This window comes from Pristiophorus japonicus, chromosome 16 (genome assembly GCF_044704955.1).
Source record: "Pristiophorus japonicus isolate sPriJap1 chromosome 16, sPriJap1.hap1, whole genome shotgun sequence".
Classification (NCBI taxonomy): domain Eukaryota; kingdom Metazoa; phylum Chordata; class Chondrichthyes; family Pristiophoridae; genus Pristiophorus; species Pristiophorus japonicus.
Genome location: NC_091992.1, coordinates 124,004,104 through 124,027,020, shown reverse-complemented (window position 1 = coordinate 124,027,020; position 22,917 = coordinate 124,004,104). Strand labels below are relative to the sequence as shown.

At 43.9% G+C, this 22,917-nt stretch overlaps 1 protein-coding gene across 5 annotated transcripts in view; it reads right to left on the bottom strand.

Moving 5' to 3' along the window:
- LOC139227162 (endonuclease V-like) overlaps positions 1–22,917 on the bottom strand; it is a 167,688-nt gene that overhangs the window by 28,908 nt on the left and 115,863 nt on the right. For 3 of the 5 annotated variants that reach the window (XR_011587400.1, XR_011587403.1, XM_070858226.1), the window contains one exon: positions 7,841–9,579. The exons of 1 other annotated variant lie outside the window; for it this stretch is intronic. The gene's annotated coding sequence lies outside the window, so the exon portion shown is untranslated. Of the gene's footprint in view, positions 1–7,840; positions 9,580–19,348; positions 19,399–22,917 lie in introns of those variants that run through there. One more of the 5 variants, XR_011587401.1, reaches the window with a different exon arrangement.

Below are 22,917 nucleotides of genomic sequence, written 5' to 3'. Positions count from 1 at the left end.
GCGTCCAATGGTCAGGCAGAGAGAGCAGTGCAAACCATCAAGCAAGGCTTGAAGAGGGTAACAGAGGGCTCACTGCAGACTCGCCTATCCCGAGTCCTGCTTAGCTACCGCACGAGACCCCACTGGGATCCCACCTGCTGAACTACTCATGAAAAGAGCACTGAAGACAAGGCACTCGATAGTTCACTTTGATCTACATGAACAGGTAGAGAGCCGGCGGCTTCAACAAAGTACATACCATGATAGCGCAAATGTGTCACGCGAGATTGAAATCAATGACCCTGTATTTGTATTGAATTATGGACAAGGTCCCAAGTGGCTTCCCAGCACTGACATGGCCAAAGAGGGTAGCAGGGTGTTTCGGGTCAAACTTTCAAATGGATTCATTCACCGGAAACACTTGGACCAAATCAAACTCAGATTCATGGACTATCCTGAGCAACCCACTTTGGTCCCTACCTTCTTTGACCCCTCCAACATACACACCAGTGGCAACTGACACCGCTGTTGGCCACGAAGCAGAACCCATCATCCACAGCAGCCCAGCAGGGCCCAACACACCAGGCAGCCGAGCAAGGCCAGCTGCACAGCAGCCCAGCGAGGGCCCAACAATTGACTCACCAATACCAGCTTTCACACCAACATGATCAATCAGGGCAAGAAAAGCCCCAGATCGACTCACGTTGTAAACAGTTACACTATTGACTTTGACGGGTTGGGGAGAGGGCGGGGCGGGGGGGGGAGTGTTGTTATATATGTAAACTTGTATATACTCTGTACAGCCACAGAGGGCTCATCCCCTGGAGTCCCAAGGGATCCCATAATCTCTTGGGAGCGCAGGTATTTAAGGAGGCCTCACAGGTTGGAGAGGCACTCTGGAGACCTGCAATAAAAGACTATGGTCACACTTTACTTTGAGCTCACAGTGTTCAGTCTGACTCTTTCTCCATACATAACAGGTTCGGTGCTGTGGAACAGCAGACAGACGTGAAGGTACAGAACATTAATGGCAGCACCTCAGGTGGATAAGGCTGTAAAAAATAGCTAATTGAATTCTAGGCTTTATAGCAAGAGGTACAGAATATAAACATCAAGAGGTAATGATGAGCCTTTATAAAACCTTCGCAAGACCTCAGTTAAAGTACTCTGTGCAGTATTGGGCTCCACACTATAGGAAAGATATTTAGGCTTTAGACAGGATGCAATGCAGATTCATTAGGATGCTGCCAGGTATGAGGAAGTACAATTACGAAGAAAGACTTACATAAGAACGTAAGAAATAGAAGCAGACGTAGGCCATATGGCCCCTCGAGCCTGCTCCGCTACTTAATATGATCCGATCATGGACTCAGATCCACTTCCCTGCCCGCTCCCTATAACCCCTTATCAGTTAAGAAACTGTCTACATCTGTTTTAAATGTATTCAATGACCCAGCTTCCACAGCTCTCTGAAAGGTTCAGTCTGTTTTTGTTAGAGCAACATATATTACAGGGCGAGATAAAATGATGAAAGGGTGGGACAGGTTAGATCAAAGCTTAGGGCGGTTCAGGGATCGAGAACGGGGTGGGGGGGCGCAGATCGCACGACAGTCAGAATAGAGAGCAGCAGAAACTTCACATAGAGAGTTGTCAGGCTGCGGAATTCACGCCTGGGGTTAGTGGCGGAGGCAGAAACCACGTCAACATTCAGGATAGGTGGGTGAAGGAAAAAGTGTCGAAGGGATATGGGAAAAGGGCGGGTAAATGTGATTAGGACGATTTGCTCCCGTGGAAAGATTGGTTAGGCCAAATGGCCTGTTTCCGTGCTATAACTTCTACGTACCTTTACTGAGGGCGGAACTGAAAAAAGTGCTCCCGAGTAATTCAGAGTTGATGCAGTTCGACATGCAAAGTAATAGGAGACCTGTGCATAAACTAACGCTGATATTGTGGAAATTTGAAATGAATTTGCCGTTAGAATTGAAATCACTAGAGAATTTTATTTTATTACAGCTTATTTTACTTTTGTTGCCTTCAAAGAGTGACTATATTTAACTAAATTGCCTGATAATCCTAAATGTTACAACTGGCAATATTTGTACTTCCCATTTCCTGTCAGTCAAGTCCTATTGTATAAATGCAGGTTGTTGGTGATGCTGGTTAGAGGCAGTCTGAGAGCAGACATCTTTGGAAGAAATCTTGCTGCCACACAGGAATGGGGAGCAGCGTATATCGAAGGCACGTCAATCAATAAAATAAACTAGCTAACAGTAGGAACTCACCCAAACCAAACTTTTTAAAATTGAAATAAAATGGTTTAGTTGAAAGTCTATCTCGTTTTCAGGGTGTGACTAAATAGGGTTTAATGTGGAACAAGACTTTTGAGCACTTTAATGCTACGGTACTGGCAATCTGGTACTGGGAGTCCCTGGCCCAAGACCGCCCTAAGTGGAGGAAGTGCATCCAAGAGGGCACTGAGCACCTCGAGTCTCAACGCCGAGAGCATGCAGAAATCAAGCGCAGACAGCGGAAAGAGTGTGCGGCAAACCAGTCCCACCCACCCCTCCCCTTAACGACTGTCTGTCCCACCTGTGACAGAGTCTGTGGCTCTCGTATTGGACTGTTCAGCCACCAAAGAACTCACTTCAGGAGTGGAAGCAAGTCTTCCTCGATTCCGAGGGACTGCCTATGATGACCGAGTTCCTCCTTTTCTACCCTATCGGATGCTTTTAACATTTTAAACACCTTGATCAGATCACACCTCAATCTTCTGCACTCAAGGCAAGACAAGCCAAGTTTATGCAACTTGTCCCCATAATTTAACAGTTAGTGTGACTGTAGCATTTCTGCACTATAGTAGCAGTGCAAAACACCTGCCTGATTCCATCCCCTATTTCAGCACAACTTCCCCTCACTTACTGCAGCATTATTATGGCACAGAATAACCCGCCTTCTGCCTTTTAATGGTCAATGCAGTACATGTCCTACCACAGGGTACACATATGTTCTTGCCCATTCGGCCCATCATCCCTTTTGTCTCTCTAATCTCTCCTGCCTTCCACCCTAGCACAGACCTTCCTTTTTGTTCTTTCCTCCCCTCCCCCTTCAGTGCTCCTTAAGAATCTGTTCTTTTCGAACATTCACCAGTTCTGACGAAGTGTCATCGACCCAAAACGTTAATTAGGTTTCTCTCCACAGATACTGCCTGACCTGCTGAGATTTCCAGCATTCTCTGCTTTTATTTCAGGTTCCAGTGCCCGTGGTATTTTGCCTTTGTGCACATATGTTCTTTTTTGGACCTCCAAACGTTTCAGTAGGATCTGATCCACACAAATAGTTAACTGCATGCCTACATTTCCTTATCGAGTCCGCCTGGTACAGCCTCTAGCAATCTGGAACATCATGAAATGTTCCTGGATAAACATTCCCATTACTCAACTGAGTGCTACATTGTCTTTAAGGGACTCGTTTGTAAGTGTGGCTGAATAATGTGGACTGGGCCCAGCAAAATGTAATTGTGCATCTGTTCCATTAACAACTGCCGGCCTCTAAGGTTAAAAGCGCTAAATCCAGCGGGGATTTAAATAAATCTATCAATGCTGAGAGCCTGAAATAAGCAAAGAAAATATTGGCATTTGGTCTCTAGACACCCAAAAAAGAAAAAGATCGGTTAATGTTTTGGGTGGAGATTTTAGCCAGGATGTTAACTGGTCTTTTCTCTTTCAAAGGCTGATGGACCTGCTTTGTATTTCTAGCATTTTCATTTTTTATTTCAGGCTAAATATTCCAGTAACTTGTAAATTATTCTTGTTTATTCATCAAGCACAGGCATTTGTGAAGATCTCTAAAATTAGATCAGGTCCCCTGAGCAGTGCACAAAACCTTCCGTTGACTGGCATAGCAACTGTTATCCTTACCTCATTTACAGTAAAAATTATCCTTAATTCATGTTTAATTGATTTCTCATCAATAATTCAGTCCTTTCACAAAATGGCACATGATGAATCTTGATGACTCGTTTCTTTTTAAATTTTCAGTGAAAGGGTTGAGCGAGTGTCCGTGAGACCAGATACTGATGTGTATCAAACGCAGGAAGATCAAAAAACACTGGATGCAACAGACCCTGAAGGATTCTCTCCAACACTAGTGCCGTGACGAACGCACTATGGAAATGAAGTCTTACTCATGGATGCTAAGAACAAACATCATCTAAGGTGACCTTTTCTCCTTCGCTTCTCTGCGGGAGAGTCAGACAGATGTTTTAACTGAGGAGAAACAAGGGTTCTTATTCTTCACTCACTCCTGTGCAAGCACCTCATTATTACCTATGGAACAGCTCTATGAATAAATAATAAGTGAGGATCTTTGGGTACATAATGCAGATTTGACAAAGCTTGCTACACAAACAGTGCACAAACACGATCTGAATGAAATGAAACTACCCGGTACTAAATCAATCCAAAGATTATTTCACTAAAATTATAGTAGTGGACTATTGTTGAGAATACTTTCCCTACAAATACTGACCAAGTTTTAAATTCTTAAATTCAGAGCTTCAACAATACAGATATTTATCCCCAACTGTAATTATATTTCAGACCATTTCAACAATTTCTGACCATAACCTCTGACCATATTTGGCTTCCTTTCCTTTTTATTAAATCCCTCCCCCCCCCCCCCCTCCCACCCCCCAAACCTATGGTAATTGTTTTCTCTCTGTTTCCCATGGTCATTATTCCTCCATTCACACACTCTCTCGATTAAGCTTTTTCTAACTCCTGCCATTACCATCTCAAGTCGACCCATCATTCCTTTTGTCTCTCAAATCTCTCCTGTCTGCCACCCTATCACAGACCTTCCCTTTTGTTCTTTCCTCTCCTCCCCCTTTCAGTGCTCCTTAAGATCTGTTCATTTCGAACATTCGCCAGTTCTGATGAAGGGTCACCGACCTGAAATGTTAACTCTGTTTCTCTCCACAGATGCTGCCTGACCCATTGAGATTTCCAGCATTTTCTGTTTTTATTTCGGATTCCAGCATCCGCAGTATTTTGCTTTTGTGATTTTATTTAGTCATTTTGTGAATGTGTGCATTTCATTCAGTAAAATGAATCTCCCTCTGACCCTATTTACCATTTTTTTAAAATGTCAATTTCCTTAACTTCTGATTATTTGTAACCATGCTGGAAATTTGCAAACTCATTAAACTGACCAAATAAAAATGACTTTTCAGTTTAGAAATATATATATATATTTTTTTCAAACCTCTACATTCCAAATAATTTATTGCTGCTAGTGTCTGCACCGGAAAGAATAATGGCTCCACAGGCTGAAATAGTATATTAGAACAATTAAAGCAATGGTATAATTCTCAGGAAGATGACTCTGATTAATTGGTCTAATACTTTATTCCAAAAGAGAATGAACTAGTGCAGTTCCTCTCTGCAGTGGTACACTATGGAATTATTGAGAGTGCAATTAAGCAACGCCTCAATCTCAAAATTCTCAACCTTATTTTCCAATCCCTCCATGGCCTCACCCCTCCCTATCTCTGTAATCTCCTCCAGCCCCACAACCTCCCCCGAGATGTCTGCGCTTCTCTAATTCTGCCCTCGTGAGCATTCCCGATTATAATCGCTCAACCATTGGTGGCTGTGCCTTCTGTTGCCTAGACCCAAGCTCTGGAACTCCCTGCCTAAACCTCACTGCTTCTCCACCTCTCTCTCCTCCTTCAATACGCCCCTTAAAATCTACCTTTTTGACCAAGCTTTTGGTCCCTGCGCTATTCTTCTTATCTGGCTTGGTGTCAGATTTTTAAAATCTCATAATACTCCTGCGAAGCGCCTTGGGACGTTTCACTATGTTAAAGGCGCTATATAAATACAAGTTGTTGTTGTTATTCAGTGTAAGATGAGACTTCGGAAATTAGTCTGCCAGGTGTCCTTATCACTAGCAGGAGGTGCACCTTGTTTCCACATTCACTTAAAGTAACTCCTCACTGCTTGGCCTTATTTCAAAACGTAACGCTGAACGATATAAACAAGTCTGGTTAATAAGCGGTTTCCACAATGACGCAGCTAGCTAAGGCAGTGAGAATTTCAGACACACCCACTAGAAAGGTTCCAGGCTCATGCTACGGTCTGTGCTGGATTTGCTAATATTAGTTGGGAGGAGACAGTAGGAACATGTGTCCTCTAGTTAAGGGAGGGGGAAAATTAGCCAAGGTTCCTGCTCCTTCTTACTATCTAGTGACCTTTATTGGAAGTGCTTACGTGCGGACCTCAGGGAAGGAAAGGATCAGGATCTGGGGCTGGATTTTCCAGTCCTGCCCACCTCTGTTTTTGCCCCAGAGGGGGAGGCAATGGCGGCAGTAAGCTCTTCTGGGCGCTTGCAAAAACCGACCAGCGTAACCCAATTATCCTCCAATTATGACCTGTTGACCGTGAGGGTTTATGGAGCGTCCTCCTCCGTTTTGGAGGTCCCCGAAAGTTTGTCAACATCCTTCGCCTGCTCCACGACGACATGCATGCCGTGATCCTTACCAGTAGATCCATTACAGACCCATTTCACGTCCGGACCGTGATCAAACAGGGCTGCGTCATTGCTCCAACCCTCTTCTCAATCTTTCTCGCTGCCATGCTCCACATCACAGTCAACAAGCTGGAGTGGAACTACAGAACTAGTGGGAAGCGGTTCAATCTACGGTGCCTCCAGGCCAGGTCCAAGGTCATCCAAATCTCTGTCGTTGAACTGCAGTACGCAGACGACACCTGCGTCTGCGCACATTCTGAGGCTGAACTCCAGGATATAGTCGATGTATTCACCGAGGTATATGAAAGCATGGGCCTTACGCTTAACATCCGTAAGACAAAGGTCCTCCACTAGCCTGTCCTTGCCGCACAGCACTGCCCCCCAGTCATCAAGATTCACGGTGCGGCCCTCAACAACGTTGGCCACCTCCCATACCTCGGGAGCCTCTTGTCAACAAAGGCAGACATTGATGCGGAGATTCAACTTTGCCTCCAGTGTGCCAGTGCAGCCTTCGGCCGCCTGAGGAAAAGAGTGTTTGAAGACCAGGCCCTCAAACCTACCACCAAGCTCATGGTCTACAGGGCTATAATAATACCCGCCTCCTGTATGGGTCAGAGGCATGGACGATGTACAGAAGACACATCAAGTTGCTGGAGATGTATCACCAATGATGTCTCTGCAAGATCCTGCAAATCCCCTGGGAGGACAGGCGCACCAACGTCAGTGACCTCGCCCAGGCTAACATCCCCAGCACTGAAGCACTAACCACACTCGATCAGCTTCGCTAGGCAGGCCAGTTAGTTTGCATGCCAGTTAGTTTGCATGCCAGACACGAGACTCCCTAAGCAATTGCGGAGCTCCTTCATGGCAAATGAGCCAAAGGTGAGCAGCGGAAACATTACAAGGACACTCTCAAAACCTCCCTGGTCAAGTGTGACATCACCTGACACCTGGGAGTCCCTGGCCGAAGACCACCCTAGGTGGAGAAAGTGCGTCCGGGAGGGCGTGGAGTTCTTCGAATCTCAATGCAAAGAGCGTGAAGAGGTCAGGCGCAGGCAGCGGAAGGAGCATGTGACATATCAGTGCCACCCCCCCCTCCCTTCCCCCGACGAGTGTCTGTCTCACCTGTAACAGGGTCTGTGGCTCTCGTGTTGGACTGTTCACCACCAAAGAACTCACTTTAGGAGTGGAAGCACGTCTTCCTCGATTCCAAGGGACTGCCTATGATATGATGATGAAGACTTCACAATTTGGAGTAAAATTAAATAAAGGCTGATTAGGGAAAAAGGGCAGTTTTAATTTTGCTGCATCTGAATGTTCATTTTGGCATTATAATAGTTATGGCAAAATAAGTTGGTACAAACCTATATACAATATCTTCGTTAAAAAAGCCATTTGGATTTGTAATGCTACCATAAATGCAGCAAATTCACAAACAGAAACAATCCATTATAAGTTAGGAATTCGCAGACGGATCAGCCCTGCTTTGAAGGCACTAATTATTTACGTGCAGTTTTTTTTTTAAAAAGACTGATGATTTGTTTTTACCAAATAAGATTTTCTTCCCAGTTACAAACCTCAGTCTTAATATTTTGGTGAGCAAGTTTGTTTTGAGAACACAAAACATGATAGAAAAGAAACTACAGGATGATGTAGCAACTGCAAATTTATTCTAGGTATGAGATAAATCAGTAAATTAATGCCCCCCACACCTCCAGAAAAACACATTTTGTAATACTGTTGTAATTCCAGTGTTTCCAGATCAAAGTTCACTATCACTTACTGAATTGATGGGGTGCACCTTGTTAAATTATTAATATGCTGCTTTTTTGTCTTACTAGTTTAAATAATTATTACATAAGAGTGTATAGTTTTATTTCTGAAAATTACAAGATAGAATGTTTGCACAGGAGAGATTATAAGGCAATAATCTAATTGTGGGGATTTAGATAATATAATTAGCTGCAGTTTCCAATTACTGCCGGAATCCTGAGATGAGATTGTGCCCGGACAGAGAATGCTGTAATTCCCACGTATCTGCATTTAAAGCAGTGCTTGCTCAAGAGTTGGTGGCGGTGTCCTGATTTCACTTTGGTTACGTTTTTCTTTTGCCACTGGGATGTATCATTGTTGTCTCTGAAAGTCTGTGTACCTGACACATGACAGTGTATTGCCACTAGTTATATAAGGTCAACACTTGCGTAGAGAAACGTAGAGACTGTGGGGTATATTTTCCAACTGGTACTCTTCCTATACAATTATTTAATACGTTCATATTAAATTTCTCTCAGTCCTTTTTTAATGCAGGTTATAACCTGTTTATTTTATGTTTGTGTTTACATGTCCCCAATTTCAGAGATGTTAATCTACGTGACATATTTTAACGACACAAATTTTCAGTAAGTTCAGCATTTCACAATCATTGCAATTTTGGCAGAGGAGGCCATTCAGCCCACCGTGTCTGTGATAGTGTTGGCTATTCAACTGCAACTATCTAGTATAATCCCATTTCCCAGCTCTTTCCTCAGACCCTTACTAGAAGTAGCAGAGCTATTTCTCTTCTTTATGCTGTTGGTACAGTAATTCCGGTGGGCACATTGAAAAGTAGCAGCCGTGAGTATCCAACTACATTCGGATATACATGCAGAATGGAGATCTTATAAAAAAATATATATTACTTTCGTATGTTACATTCCAAAACATGTAACATTCAGAATTTCACCAATCTGTATAGAAAATAGAAAGAGGGAATACAAAATAAATCAAGTAATGGTTAAGTGCTGTCAAGCTTGGTTTTGAATCTCTGTTGATTGTAGGATGAAGTTAATATTGAGGTCGGTAAGGAGTTCCAGAGTTTTGAGGTCCGAGTAAGAAGCAGAATCACAAACTGTAACCCCTCATCTGGGTGATTTCGGACCCCAGCTGGCTTGTTTCAGGCCTGAGTAAAACCCTTGGGACTTCGCCACTGGAAAATTGATGGTTATGTTTCCCTGGATTTCTCTTGCATACTCCAAGCAATTGGTTACAGAGGTAGTGTTGGCAGACTTTTGTGAGCATGTGCCTCCATCTGGGCTGGAAAAAATAATGAAGAGCACAGCAAGTAAGTTAAACACAAGATAAGAGTATCAGGTGCCCCAGTGGTTCAGCTGGTAGAGCGACTGCCCAGTGTTGAACTGAGTCATACAGAACGTGAAAGACCCAGCTTTGATCCCACGTCTGTGCTGACTTACCTAACTATAACCAAGTTGGCCTATGCTAGGAAAGAGGAAATAGCAGTAAAGGTCCACATTCAGTGATTCCTACTGGAAATTCCACGGGTCAGTCGTGGCTCAGTGGGTAGCACTCTCGCCTCTGAAGGCTGTGGGTCCAAGTCGCACTGCAGAGACTTGAGCACAACAATCTAGGCTGACACTCCAGCGCAGTACCGGTGCTCGTGGAAGGTGCTGTATAAATGCACGTCTTTCTTTTTAGAGTGCGTGTGAATGATAGGGGTGGGCAGGATTAAGGATGGCTGTGATACCCTCCGTACAGCACTCACAAAGAATGGTCAGTCACTGTCTTCTTATCTAAGTGGCCATTCTGCATGTACAAGTTTGACAGTTAACTGCACAATTTCAGAAGAGGGAAGGGGGAAGAGGGAGAATACATAATCTGTTGATTATATTTATCTATATATTTCCTCTAGTTTTATACAGTCTACTCCTGAGAATTAAAAGTAGTTTGTTTCACTAAAAAAAGAATTATCGAGTAATTTTAATTAAGTAAATCAGCAAAGTAGGAATTTAGTGCTAAAATATGCTTGAAGGAAGTGACTTTGAATTAAAAATCGTGGTAGATGCATTATACATATTATTTACATTGGATCTCCCACAGTATACTTTTATATAATGAGCCTGTTGGCATGATGTGCTTCAGCAGTATGACCATGCTTGATTTTAACCATTCTTGCATGTGTTATTAGTGATCACGGTGTCTGCCGTCACCCTCTGCGCACTTCTCAGAATGTGATGCTTTTGCAATATGATGATTCTGTGGCAGTTATGAGAGTACTGACTTCAATTCGAGCAGTGACAACACACAAAGCCAGACTAAAACAAGACAGTCTTAGTGAATGCTGCAATAATGAGGCTGCGAATAAGCTCCTGAAATATAAACAATGGTAAATGTCTGTACGAAATGTCAGAATCACTGAGCGCCTGAGAGAAAGAACAGCATGGCGATGAGCTGTCTGGGGAAAGGCAAATGACTCTCACAGTTTCTGTCAACTGCAGGAAAGACAAGATGCAGCTCCCCTTGCAGCAAAATTCTTCAAGTGTTATTTGAGAATTAAGTCAGAGGAATTTTAAAAGGGCATTGTAAAAGTGTTTGGCAAACTTCTTTTCATTTGTTTCCAAACACACAACATGGCGGTATAACTTGCATCGGAACACATCGCCACACCACAAAATTGGCATCAGGATGGAGGTGATGCACTGATCTTCTTCAGTGGCAAAGAAAGGCCATTGTTTAAAGGCAGGGTCAATGTTTTCAAATGATCTATTTCCTCTAATTACCCATTCTCTCCTGATGGTGATGACTCTTGCTGGTTTATCTTTCAATGGGTGTCACCGATCTGCTGGTATCTCCCCCATGTGCCATTCTTCATGTGCAAGCCCAGATCGTGAGTGTCTGCAAGCTATTCGACTGTGGCGACCATCATAGCCAAGCCCGACACTCTCCTCACCCAACAATCACACACACTGGGAGTAATTCTAATTCAGGCGATGGTGTAAAATGGGTAATATTGAATTGGCTGTCCATTATATGTCCACCTGATATTCCCTACCACAATTTCAATGGAAATTGGGCATGATGTACAATGAACGGCCAATTCGATATTTCCCATTTTACACTATTGCCCATAGTTAAAATTAACCCCATGTTCTAGCAGGAATGACTGAATTATACAGGGCCTTGGTGAGGCCACACCTGGAGTACTGTGTACAGTTCTGGCCTCTTACCTAAGGAAATACATACTTGCCTTAGAGGGAGTGCAACAAAGGTTCACTAGGCTGATTCCTGGGATGAGAGATTAGAAACATAGAAAAATAGGTGCAGGAGTAGGCCATTCGCCCCTTCGAGCCTGCACCGCCATTCAATAAGATCATGGCTGATCATTCCTTCAGTACCCCTTTCCTGCTTTCTCTTCATACCCCTTGATCCCCTTAACCATAAGAGCCATATCTAACTCCCTCTTGAATATATCCAGTGAACTGGCATCAACAACTCTCTGCGGCAGGGAATTCCACAGGTTAACAACTCTCTGAGTGAAGAAGTTTCTCCTCATCTCAGTCCTAAATGGCCTATCGCTTATCCTAAGACAATGTCCCCTGGTTCTGGACTTCCCCAACATCGGGAACATTCTACTCGCATCGAACCTGTCCAGTCCCGTCAGAATCTTATATGTTTCTATGAGATCCCCTCTCATTCTTCTAAACTCCAGTGAATAAAGCCCCAGTTGATCCAGTCTCTCCTCATATGACAGCCCAGCCATCCCTGGAATCAGTCTGGTGAACCTTCGCTGCACTCCCTCAATAGCAAGAACGTCCTTCCTCAGACTAGGAGACCAAAACTGAACACAATATTCCAGAGGAGGCGTCACTAAGGCCCTGTACAACTGCAGTAAGACCTCCCTGCTTCTATATTCAAATCCCCTCGCTATGAAGGCCAACATACCATTTGCCTTCTTTACCGCCTGCTGTACCTGCGTGCCCACTTTCAGTGACTGATGAACCATGACAGCCAGGTCTCGTTGCACCTCCCCTTTTCCTAGTCTGCCACCATTCAGATAATATTCTGCCTTTGTGTTTTTGCCCCCAAAATGGATAACCTCACATTTATCCACATTATACTGCATCTGCCATGCATTTGCCCACTCACCTCACCTGTCCAAGTCACCCTGCAGCCTCTTAACGTCCTCCTCACAGCTCACTCCGCTACCCAGTTTAGTGTCATCTGCAAACTTAGAGATATTACACTCTATTCCTTCATCCAAATCGTTAATGTATATTGTAAAGAGCTGGGGTCCCAGCACTGAGCCCTGCGGCACTCCACTAGTCACTGCCTGCCATTCTGAAAAGGAACCGTTTATCTCGACTCTCTGCTTCCTGTTTGCCAACCAGTTCCCTATCCACTTCAGTATAATACCCCCAATACCATGTGCTTTGATTTTGCACAACAATCTCTTGTGCGGGACCTTGTCAAAAGCCTTCTGAAAGTCCAAATACACCACATCCACTGGTTCTCCCTTGTCCACTCTGCTAGTTACATCCTCAAAAAAATTCCAGAACATTCGTCAAGCATGATTTCCCTTTCATAAATCCATGTTGACTTGATCCGATCCTGTCACCGCTTTCCAAATGCGCTGCTATTTCGTCCTTCATGATCGATTCCAACATTTACCCCACTACTGATGTCAAGCTAATTATAATTATCCGTTTTCTCTCTCCCTCCTTTTTTAAAAAGTGGTGTTACATTAGCTACCCTCCAGTCCATGGGAACTGATCCAGAGTCAATAGACTGTTGGAAAATGATCACCAATGCATCCACTATTTCTAGGGCCACTTCCTTGAGCACTCTGGGATGCAGACTATCAGGCCTCGGGGATTTATCGGCCTTCAATCCCATCAATTTCCCTAACACAATTTCCCACCTAATAAGGATATCCTTCAGTTCCTCCTTCTCACCAGACCTACTGTCCCATAGTTCAATCAGAAGGTTATTTGTATCTTCCTTCGTGAAGACAGAACCGAAGTATTGGTTCAATTGGTCTGCCATTTCTTTGTTCGCCATTATAATTTCACCTGAATCCGACTGAATGGGACCTACGTTTGTCTTTACTAATCTTTTTCTCTTCACATATTTATAGAAGCTATTGCAGTCAGTTTTTATATTCCCTGCAAGCTTCCTCTCGTATATTATCCCCCTCTTAATTAAACCCTTAGTCCTCCTCTGTCGAATTCTAAATTTCTCCCAGTCCTCAGGTTTGTTGCTTTTTCTAGCCAATTTATATGCCTCTTCCTTGGCTTTAACATTATCCTTAATTTCCTTTGTTAGCCACGGTTGAGCCACCTTCCCAGTTTTATTTTTACTCCAGACAGGGATGTACATTTGCTGAAATTCATCCATGTGATCTTGAAATGTTTGCCATTGCTTATCCACCGTCAACCCTTTTAGTATCGTCTATTTAGTTTAGTCTATTCTAGCCAATTCACGCCTCATACCGTCTAAGTTACCTTTCCTTAAATTCAGGATCCTAGTTTCCGAATTAATTTTGTCACTCTCCATCTTAATAAAGAATTCTACCATATTATGGTCACTTTTCCCCAAGGGGCCTCGCACAACAAGATTGCTAATTAGTCCCTTCTCATTACACATCACCCAGTCAAGGATGGCCAGCTCCCTGGTTGGTTCCTCGACATATTGGTCTAGAAAACCATCCCTAATACATTCCAGGAAATCCTCCTCCACCGCATTGCTACCAGTTTTGTTAGCCCAATCTATATGTAGATTAAAGTCACCCATGATAACTGCTGTACCTTTATTGCACGCATCCCTAATTTCTTGTTTGATGCTGTCCCCAACCTCACTACTACTGTTTGGTGGTCTGCACACAACTCCCACTAGCGTTTTCTGCCCTTTGGTATTCCGTAGCTCCACCCATACCGATTCTACATCATTCAGGGTAATGTCCTTCCTTACAATTGCATTGATTTCATCTTTAACCAGCAACGCCACCCCGCCTCCTTTTCCTTTCTGTCTATCCTTCCTAAATGTTGAATACCCCTGGATGTTGAGTTCCCAGCCTTGGTCACCCTTGAGCCATGTCTCCGTGATGCCAATCACATCATATCCGTTAACTGCTATCTGCGCGGTTAATTCATCCACCTTATTCCGAATACTCCTCGCATTGAGGCACAGAGCCTTCAGGCTTGTTTTTTTTTAAACACACTTTGCCACTTTAGAATTTTGCTGTAATGTGGCCCTTTTTGTTTTTTGCCTTGGGTTTCTCTGCCCTCCACTTTTACTATTCTCCTTTCTATATTTTGCTTCTGCCTCCTTTTTATTTCCCTCTTTCTCCCTGCATAGGTTCCCATCCCCCTGCCATATTAGTTTAACTCCTCCCCAACAGCACTAGCAAACACTCCCCCTAGGATATTGGTTCCGGTCCTGCCCAGGTGCAGACCATCCGGTTTGTACTGGTCCCACCTATGAGGAGAGATTGAGTAGACTAGGTCTATATTCTCTAGAGTTTAGAAGAATGAGGGGTGATCCCATTGAAACATACAAAATTCTTAAGGGGCTTGACAGGGTAGATGCTGAGAAAATGTTTCCCCCTAGCTGAGGAATCTAGAACACGGGGTCACAGTCTCAGAATAAGGGGTCGGTCATTTAGGACTGAGATGAAGAAAAATTTCTTCAAAGGGCTGTGAATCTTTGGAATTCTCTACCTCAAAGTTGCGGATGCTCAGTTGGTGAGTATAGTGGTGGCTCAGTGGGCAGCACTCTCATCTCTTAGTCAGTTGGTTGTGGGTTCAAATCCCACTCCAGAGACTTGAGCACAGAAATTGAGGCTGACATTTTAGTGCAGTGCTGAGGGAGTGTTGCACTGTCGGAGGTGCCGTCTTCCGGAGGATTCGTTAAACCACTCAGGTAAACGTAAACTATCCCATGGAGTTATCCCCGGTGTCCTGGCCAATATTTATCCCTCAATCAACATAACAAAAACAGTTTACCTGGTCATTATCACATTGCTGCTTGTGGGAGCTTGCTGTGCACAAATTGGTCTCCCACATTCTTCTCTTATGTAGTCCCTCATATCGAGGATGACTTGCTTCCACGCCAAAAAGGGATGAGTTCACAGGTGTTTCAATGAAGGACCTAATATTCCAGGTCCCGAACTACATCCTGAAGGGTGGAAGATGCCTGAGCGTGGATTTTTTTAACGTGTGGTGGCCGTTGCACACCAGCCACCACACGGGCTTGACAGAGCTAGGTCTTGGTCCAGTGGCAAGGATTAACCAAGACAACTGGAAACCAGCTCTGCTGCATGGACCTAGTGCGCACACATATCGCAGTGTGGGCTGGCCCGTGCTGCCCCTGGGCCCTCGCCTCTCCTGGGCCCCGAACTCAAGTCTCTCCTGGGCCCCGATCACGTCGCTCTGCAATCTTTCGCCCCGACCTTGCCACTCCTGCTGTACCTGCCTATGCTCCAATCAGTGATCTCGATTATGGCGACGTCCAATCCAGTCGCTCTCTTCACAGTTGTCGCCCTCCCGGACCGGCTCGCACTGTGCCTTGCAGTGGTACGCTCCTTTTATGGCCACGACCTGACGCAGATGGTTCTTCGCAGGTCGGGGGCCATATTACAACAGTGACTGCACTCCAAAAGTACTTCATTGCCTGTAAAGAGCTTTGAGACATCCGGTGGTCGTGGAAAGCGCTATATAAATGTAAGTCTTTCTTTTCTATAGTCAAGACAGAGGTCAATACATTTATGGGAACTAAGGCAATTGAGGGATATGGGGAGAGTGCGGGAAGGTGGAGTTGAGGTAGAAGATCAGCCATGATTTTGTTGAATGGCAGAGCAGGCATGAAGGGCCAAATGGCCTACTCCCGCTTCTATTTGTTATGTTCTTAAGTGCAAGTAAGACCGGTGATTGATTATTTCTTCCCTATCTCAGGGGTGCCAGCACCACTTGCCGCAGTAAGGTGAGATCTGCTCACTTAGCACAAACCAGGGACCTTCCTGATCTGTGTGGCTTCGTTCCAGATTGGGCAATGCAATTTCTAATTGAGCCGTCAAGGAAATTTCTATATATCTTTTTCTAAGTTTGATGTGAGTAAGAAAACAAAAGTGAAAGTTAGTTTGAACCTTTCTTAAAAGTTATAGCAGAGGTAGTTCAATCACTGGCCCAGATTTTGCTGTCACGGGCGAAGTGACAGCACTCGCTGCTGATCTTGAAGAAAGCTGCCCACAAAGATTTAGCAGGCTCCAGAGCGTTGATTCCTCCTATGACTTTCAATCTGGCGCCAACTATAGGGGATCTGTGGCGTTCAGCCACTGTGACGTCATCAAGCAGTCTGAAGAATTCTCAGACAGCAAACCAGGAGGTAAAAAGCATAGATAATTCACTTTTTAATCATTTTACAGGATGCAAAATAAAGATTAGGACATGCACTTGGGATTAAGGTCGAAGATGATATATCATTTAAAAACTTAATTTTTCTTATTTTGAAAATCATGGCATTTTTATCATGGAATGGAGGAAATGACACACCATACCGTTACAATTAGTTTGTCAGGGCCAGAATGGTTGTTCAGCAGTAATTCTGACTTAGTACGCCGTTAAAAACTCAGTTACACCTCATTCAACAAGGTTAACATTGTCAATGGTTTTTACAGCAAGAATGACGCGTAAAAAGTTGAAGTTCGCGTCAAATCACCGATTCTGCGTTGGTTGCATCTGCAGAGACTGAAACAGCGCACCCTGTGGAGGAGCAGGGCATCACCGACAGCAACTTTCGGATTTCCGCGTTTAACTGCACCCATGGGACACCAGAAGTTGCTGTCAGTTTTACACAGTAATGACGGCGAGTGCTGACAGTTTCACTGTCATTACAACCGCAAATTCCGGGCCAATACATCTTGAATTCATTATCAGAGTGACCCTGTGTGTCCCACAAGAAATCCTCTTCCAACCTCTACTAACACCTCAGGACCTTTCTTACTAATTAGATGGTATTGGTAAGTAGAATTAAAAAAATGTAAACTAATAAAATCTACATTTTGGCTTCCGTCCTATATTGTGGCAGTGTAGGATATGTAATATCATTGAGCACATTTAGTTAAAGATAATAAGCTATACCCCGAATTATAGCTTTCAGGGTATAAATTCTTTAATTTCACCAAGCCCTTGTGATGCCTAACTCTGGCTAATGTTTCTTTTAGCCAATATCCCTTGCAGTCTATGTCAGACGATGCTCAGAGAACACTCTGCTGCCCTCATTTTCCTGCACGCTCTCTGCAATGTTGTCAGCAGCACCAGTCTAATGCTGCAGCTTTTATGCCTGTCTAATGTCCCCACCGTGTCTCAAAGTGGGAATTGTTAATGAAGTTATTCAGGGGTGGGAAATATTAATGGTAATTTTTTTTTTAAACGTAGTAGTTCCATGATATCTATATCTCCTTTCCGATTGATTTTTTTTAGAATTAGTGCTCTATTGTTGTAAACTATTTTTTGCATCAAAATGAATAATTGCAAATGTAAATAGGATTTCTGTTTGTTTGCAAAAACCACATTGCGGAACTAGTGGGAAACATAAAGCGGGGCAGCTGCCAGTCAGGGGCTGGTAATGCATCACATTGAAGTCTGCAGCAATTCCTGCATGGGGCGGAATCACCAACCCTCACTGAAACAAGTGTCCATTGGGACATTAGAGTGGGACTGAGGGTAAATCAGAGACACTGCTCCACATCCTGGACTGTGCATGAGCAACACCTGAGTAGCTTTAAAAATTGTGATTAATTTCACTAAATCTAAGCAAAGCATGCGACCGTGTCAGGAACTGCAATCACAGACTCTCATCCAGGGATCCTGTGCTATTTTCCTGAGCAAGGTGAACCGCCAGCTAATTTTAGGGAACAATTGCTCTGTACAATCTCTGCAACGTGCGTACCAGCTGGCAAACCCTTTCCAGACTAAATTGAAGTCACCAAAGGCTGAATATGCAACATGACTAATCTAAGGGAACCGCATTCAAGTGCTCAATCTTCTTGTGTAGACCTATACAGTGAGGGTCAGGGAGCCATTAACTTGTGAGAAGCATTACACCTGACTGATTTTATCCTCAACCCAGTACCCGAATGTTAGGTATCCAACACTGGACATTGATCAGGATTGGAAAACCTGGCTGATTTATTCCATCTCCCAGCCCAATCATTTACTCAATCTGCCAGTGACAGCACAAAGGGCACTTTTAAGGTGCATTGGGGATGGAAATTCGGTCGCGCCTCTATTGCGGTGTTAACCTGGGCGGGGCGGTAAATTTTGCGCCGGGAAATGGTTTGCGTCTCTAGCCGCAAAATTTACCAGCTGGGCCCTGAGTGTGGAGCAGAGTGCTAAGGGAGGCATTCCACACCTCTTTTAGGGCTCTAGGCCGGCTGAGCAGATGAAAATCCCGAGCTAAACAGCCAGCCTCGGAGGCTTCCGTGAAAAAAAGACACCAAAGTCATTCTTAATACTTTCCTGATGCCACATCCACCTGAATCGCAACAATAAAAAAAACAATCATACTTACCTCGCTGCGGCTGGTACAGCTCGGGATGCCAGCTTTCACAGGCGGCCCCACCAGGGGGTGCTGTGGGGCGATAAGGATCGGGCGAGTTTCAAATTTCGAGCCGGTGTCGCAACCAGGGGCACAGCACACCAGCTCGCCTCTCCGGGGCGGTACTGCTCCACGCCCCCGCAAACCCAGCACCGAATGTCCCGGCGGGGCGCTGGAAGCTGGCCGCCGGCCCGGAAATGCTCTCTGCCGCCATTACCGCCCCTCCGGAGCGAAAACAGAGATAGCAACGGACTGAAAATCCAGCCCATTGTCTTTCTTGATAAGTGTCCGGCAAACTATATCTTCCCCTGTTTTCATTCATTTATCACACAATAGTGCAAAGAGCGTCACAAGTATATTGAAGAGAATAATGCACAGTTCTTCTGTTATTCTATTCCCCCTTTCTTTGAAAGGAATGATAATCGTACTGATATATTTCTTCAACATTTTGTAAATGCTCTGTTTTTATAGTCACCTGAAGTCCTGGAGTAGGGGCTCCCTTTCTGCTGTGCTGCTCCAGTGACACTATCAGAAACCTCGGAATAGATTACAAAAGTAAACTTGCGCAAAACATAAAAATAGATAGTAAAAGCTTTTACCGATATATAAAACGGAAAAGAGTGACTAAAGTAAATGTTGGTCCCTTAGAAGATGAGAAGGGGGATTTAATAATGGGAAATGTGGAAATGGCTGAGACCGTAAACAATTATTTTGCTTCGGTCTTCACAGTGGATGACACAAAAACCATGCCAAAAATTGCTGGTCACGGGAATGTGGGAAGGGAGGACCTTGAGACAATCACTATCACTAGGGGGGGTAGTGCTGGACAGGCTAATGGATCTCAAGGTAGACAAGTCCCCTGGTCCTGATGAAATGCATTCCAGGGTATTAAAAGAGATGGCGGAAGTTAGAGCAGATGCATTCATTATAATCTACCAAAATTCTCTGGATTCTGGGGAGGTACCATCGGATTGGAAAGCAGCTAATGTAATGCCTCTGTTTAAAAAAGGGGGTAGACAAAAGGCAGGTAACTATAGGCCGGTTAGTTTAACATCTGTAGTGGGGAAAATGCTTGAAGCTATCATTAAGGAAGAAATAGCAGGACATCTAGATAGGAATAGTGCAATCAAGCAGACGCAACATGGATTCATGAAGGGGAAATCATTAACTAATTTACTGGAATTCTTTGAGGATATAACGAGCATGGTGGATAGAGGTGTACCGATGGATGTGGTGTATTTAGATTTCCAAAAGGCATTCGATAAGGTGCCACACAAAAGGTTACTGCAGAAGATAAAGGTACGCGGAGTCAGAGGAAATGTAATAGCATGGATAGAGAATTGGCTGGCTAACAGAAAGCAGAGAGTCGGGATAAATGGGTCCTTTTCGGGTTGGAAATTGGTGGTTAGTGGTGTGCCACAGGGATCGGTGCTGGGACCACAATTGTTTACAATATACATAGATGATCTGGAAGAGGGGACAGAGTTAGTGTAACAAAATTTGCAGATGACACAAAGATTAGTGGGAAAGCGGGTTCTGTAGAGGACACAGAGAGGCTGCAAAGAGATGTAGATAGGTTAAGCGAATGGGCTAGGGTTTGGCAGATGGAATACAATGTCAGAAAATGTGAGGTTATCCACCTTAGAAAAAAAAGCAGTAAAAGGGAATATTATTTGAATGGGGAGAAATTACAACATGCTGCGGTGCAGAGGGACCTGGGGGTCCTTGTGCATGAATCCCAAAAAGTTAGTTTGCAGGTACAGCAGGTAATCAGGAAGGCGAATGGAATGTTGGCCTTCATTGCGAGAGGGATGGAGTACAAAAGCAGGGAGGTCCTGCTGCAACTGTACAGGGTATTGGTGAGGCCGCATCTGGAGTACTGCGTGCAGTTTTGGTCACCTTTCTTAAGGAAGGATTATACTAGCTTTGGAGGGGGTACAGAGACGATTCACTAGGCTGATTCCGGAGATGAGAGGGTTACCTTATGATGATAGATTGAGTAGACTGGGTCTTTACTCATTGGAGTTCAGAAGATGAGGGGTGATCTTATAGAAACATTTAAAATCATGAAAGGGATAGACAAGATAGAGGCAGAGAGGTTGTTTCCACTGGTCGGGGAGACTAGAACTAGGGGGCACAGCCTCAAAATACTGGGGAGCCAATTTAAAACCGAGTTGAGAAGGAATTTCTTCTCCCAGAGGGTTGTGAATCTGTGGAATTTTCTGTCCAGGGAAGCAGTTGAGGCTAGCTCATTGAATGTATTCAAATCACAGATAGATAGATTTTTAACCAATAAGGGAATTAAGGGTTATGGGGAGAGGGCGAGTAAGTGGAGTTGAGTCCACAGCCAGATCAGCCATGATCTTGTTGAGTGGCGGAGCAGGCTCGAGGGGCTAGATGGCCGACTCCTGTTCCTAATTCTTATGTTCTTATGTTCTCCCCATGTGTCCCAGGGTGGCTGCATTACACTTTGCACTCTGAGATTGAAGGATGGTTCCTTGGATGCTCTGAATTTGCAGTTCTCCCTTGCCCCCACCCCGCCCCCCCGCCCACAATGTTTGTAATGGAGCTGCTCTAGAATGCTCTCCTGGTCAGAAATATCTTCAAGTGATTTGATATTTAAACAAATGCCAAAGAAATATCTGGGAAGTGTATATTTTCATGTGTAATAAGAGGGTGTGTCTTGAACACAAAGCACAGCTCTTGTGTTTTTCATTGCCTTTAAAGAACGGCAAAAAGCTGCAAAAATTATAGAGCATCAGACAATGCTGGAAATGCACACTAGGTTCATCGGCAACTGAAAGAGAAAACAGGTTAACGTTTCAGGTGTCCCTTCATCAGTATCTAACTCCAACTTGTCTTTTCTCTTTCAGACACTGATTGACTGGCTGTGAATTCCCAGCATTTTCTGCTTTTGTTTCAGGTTTTCGGTATGCGTGGGTTTTTTTAAAACTTTGAACCACAGACACGGATTACCTCTCAGATTTAAGCCCTCTCACCGAATGAAAAATGCCTACTTTTGTTCAGAACTTACCACGATATTATCACATCCTTCAGTCAACTGCTTGACACCAGTAACCTTACAAATCCGAATCCTATTTCGCTAACCATTCTCTGGCTGGGTGCTGCATGCCACCTCTTGTTTAAATGTGGTTTTACAGTATAAAGAAAAATGAGGTTGTCAGGTCCCAATGCCTAAGTGGCCTAATCATCACTGACTGCACAAGCAGACTGGTTCGTGGGATTAAGTTAAATTGAAAATTCTCCGTGCAATAAAAGTAGCAAGTAGGAACACACTAATCTGTGGTGGTAGTTGTAAAAAAAAACATAAATGTAAGCTTTGAGTATTGCGCTCATCTTAAGCTGCATCCCATCACACGCACTAAAGCCTTTCTGCCATGCAGTATTTATGGATCACGCCAATGTCATTTCCACAGTATATTAGCGAGATCTAGTGCATTCATCTAGGATTTACTTTAAAAGCTGGTGTGGTAAATGGAGCATGCACATAAACAGAACTGTGCCAAATTGGACTTTTGTATCTTTATTACAGGCAGAAATATTGCTCACTGAAGAATCAAGTGTCATGTTGTTTTGTGGGTTCAGCAAATTTTTAAGAAGGCAGTACCTCTGTAATCATAAGGGATGATACTGAAAAGCTGTGAACAGTGCTCTCAGTATTCCGATTTATTGCTTAAACACAACAATGATGGATTGAAATGGATTTCTGGTTTGAGTCTCCAAAAAAAAATAATAAAGAGAATACATTATATACTAGAAATTAAAGGATAAGGAAAGCCTAGGGGGAGTACTTTCAGTACAAAGTACTCCTACATCTGTATAATTTACAAATAAAATTGAGGAATATGTTATCCTACCCATGGAGCCCTGACATTTCCGATTTATTTTCGCACCTGAAGATGTCCCGATAGCCGAGTTAATAGGGATGGTTTTAAGTGTGTCCTGGAACAGCTCTATTCAGTAAAATGGAAGTTTGGTGTTTTGGACTGGGACCTAATATATAAGAACATAAGAATTAGGAGC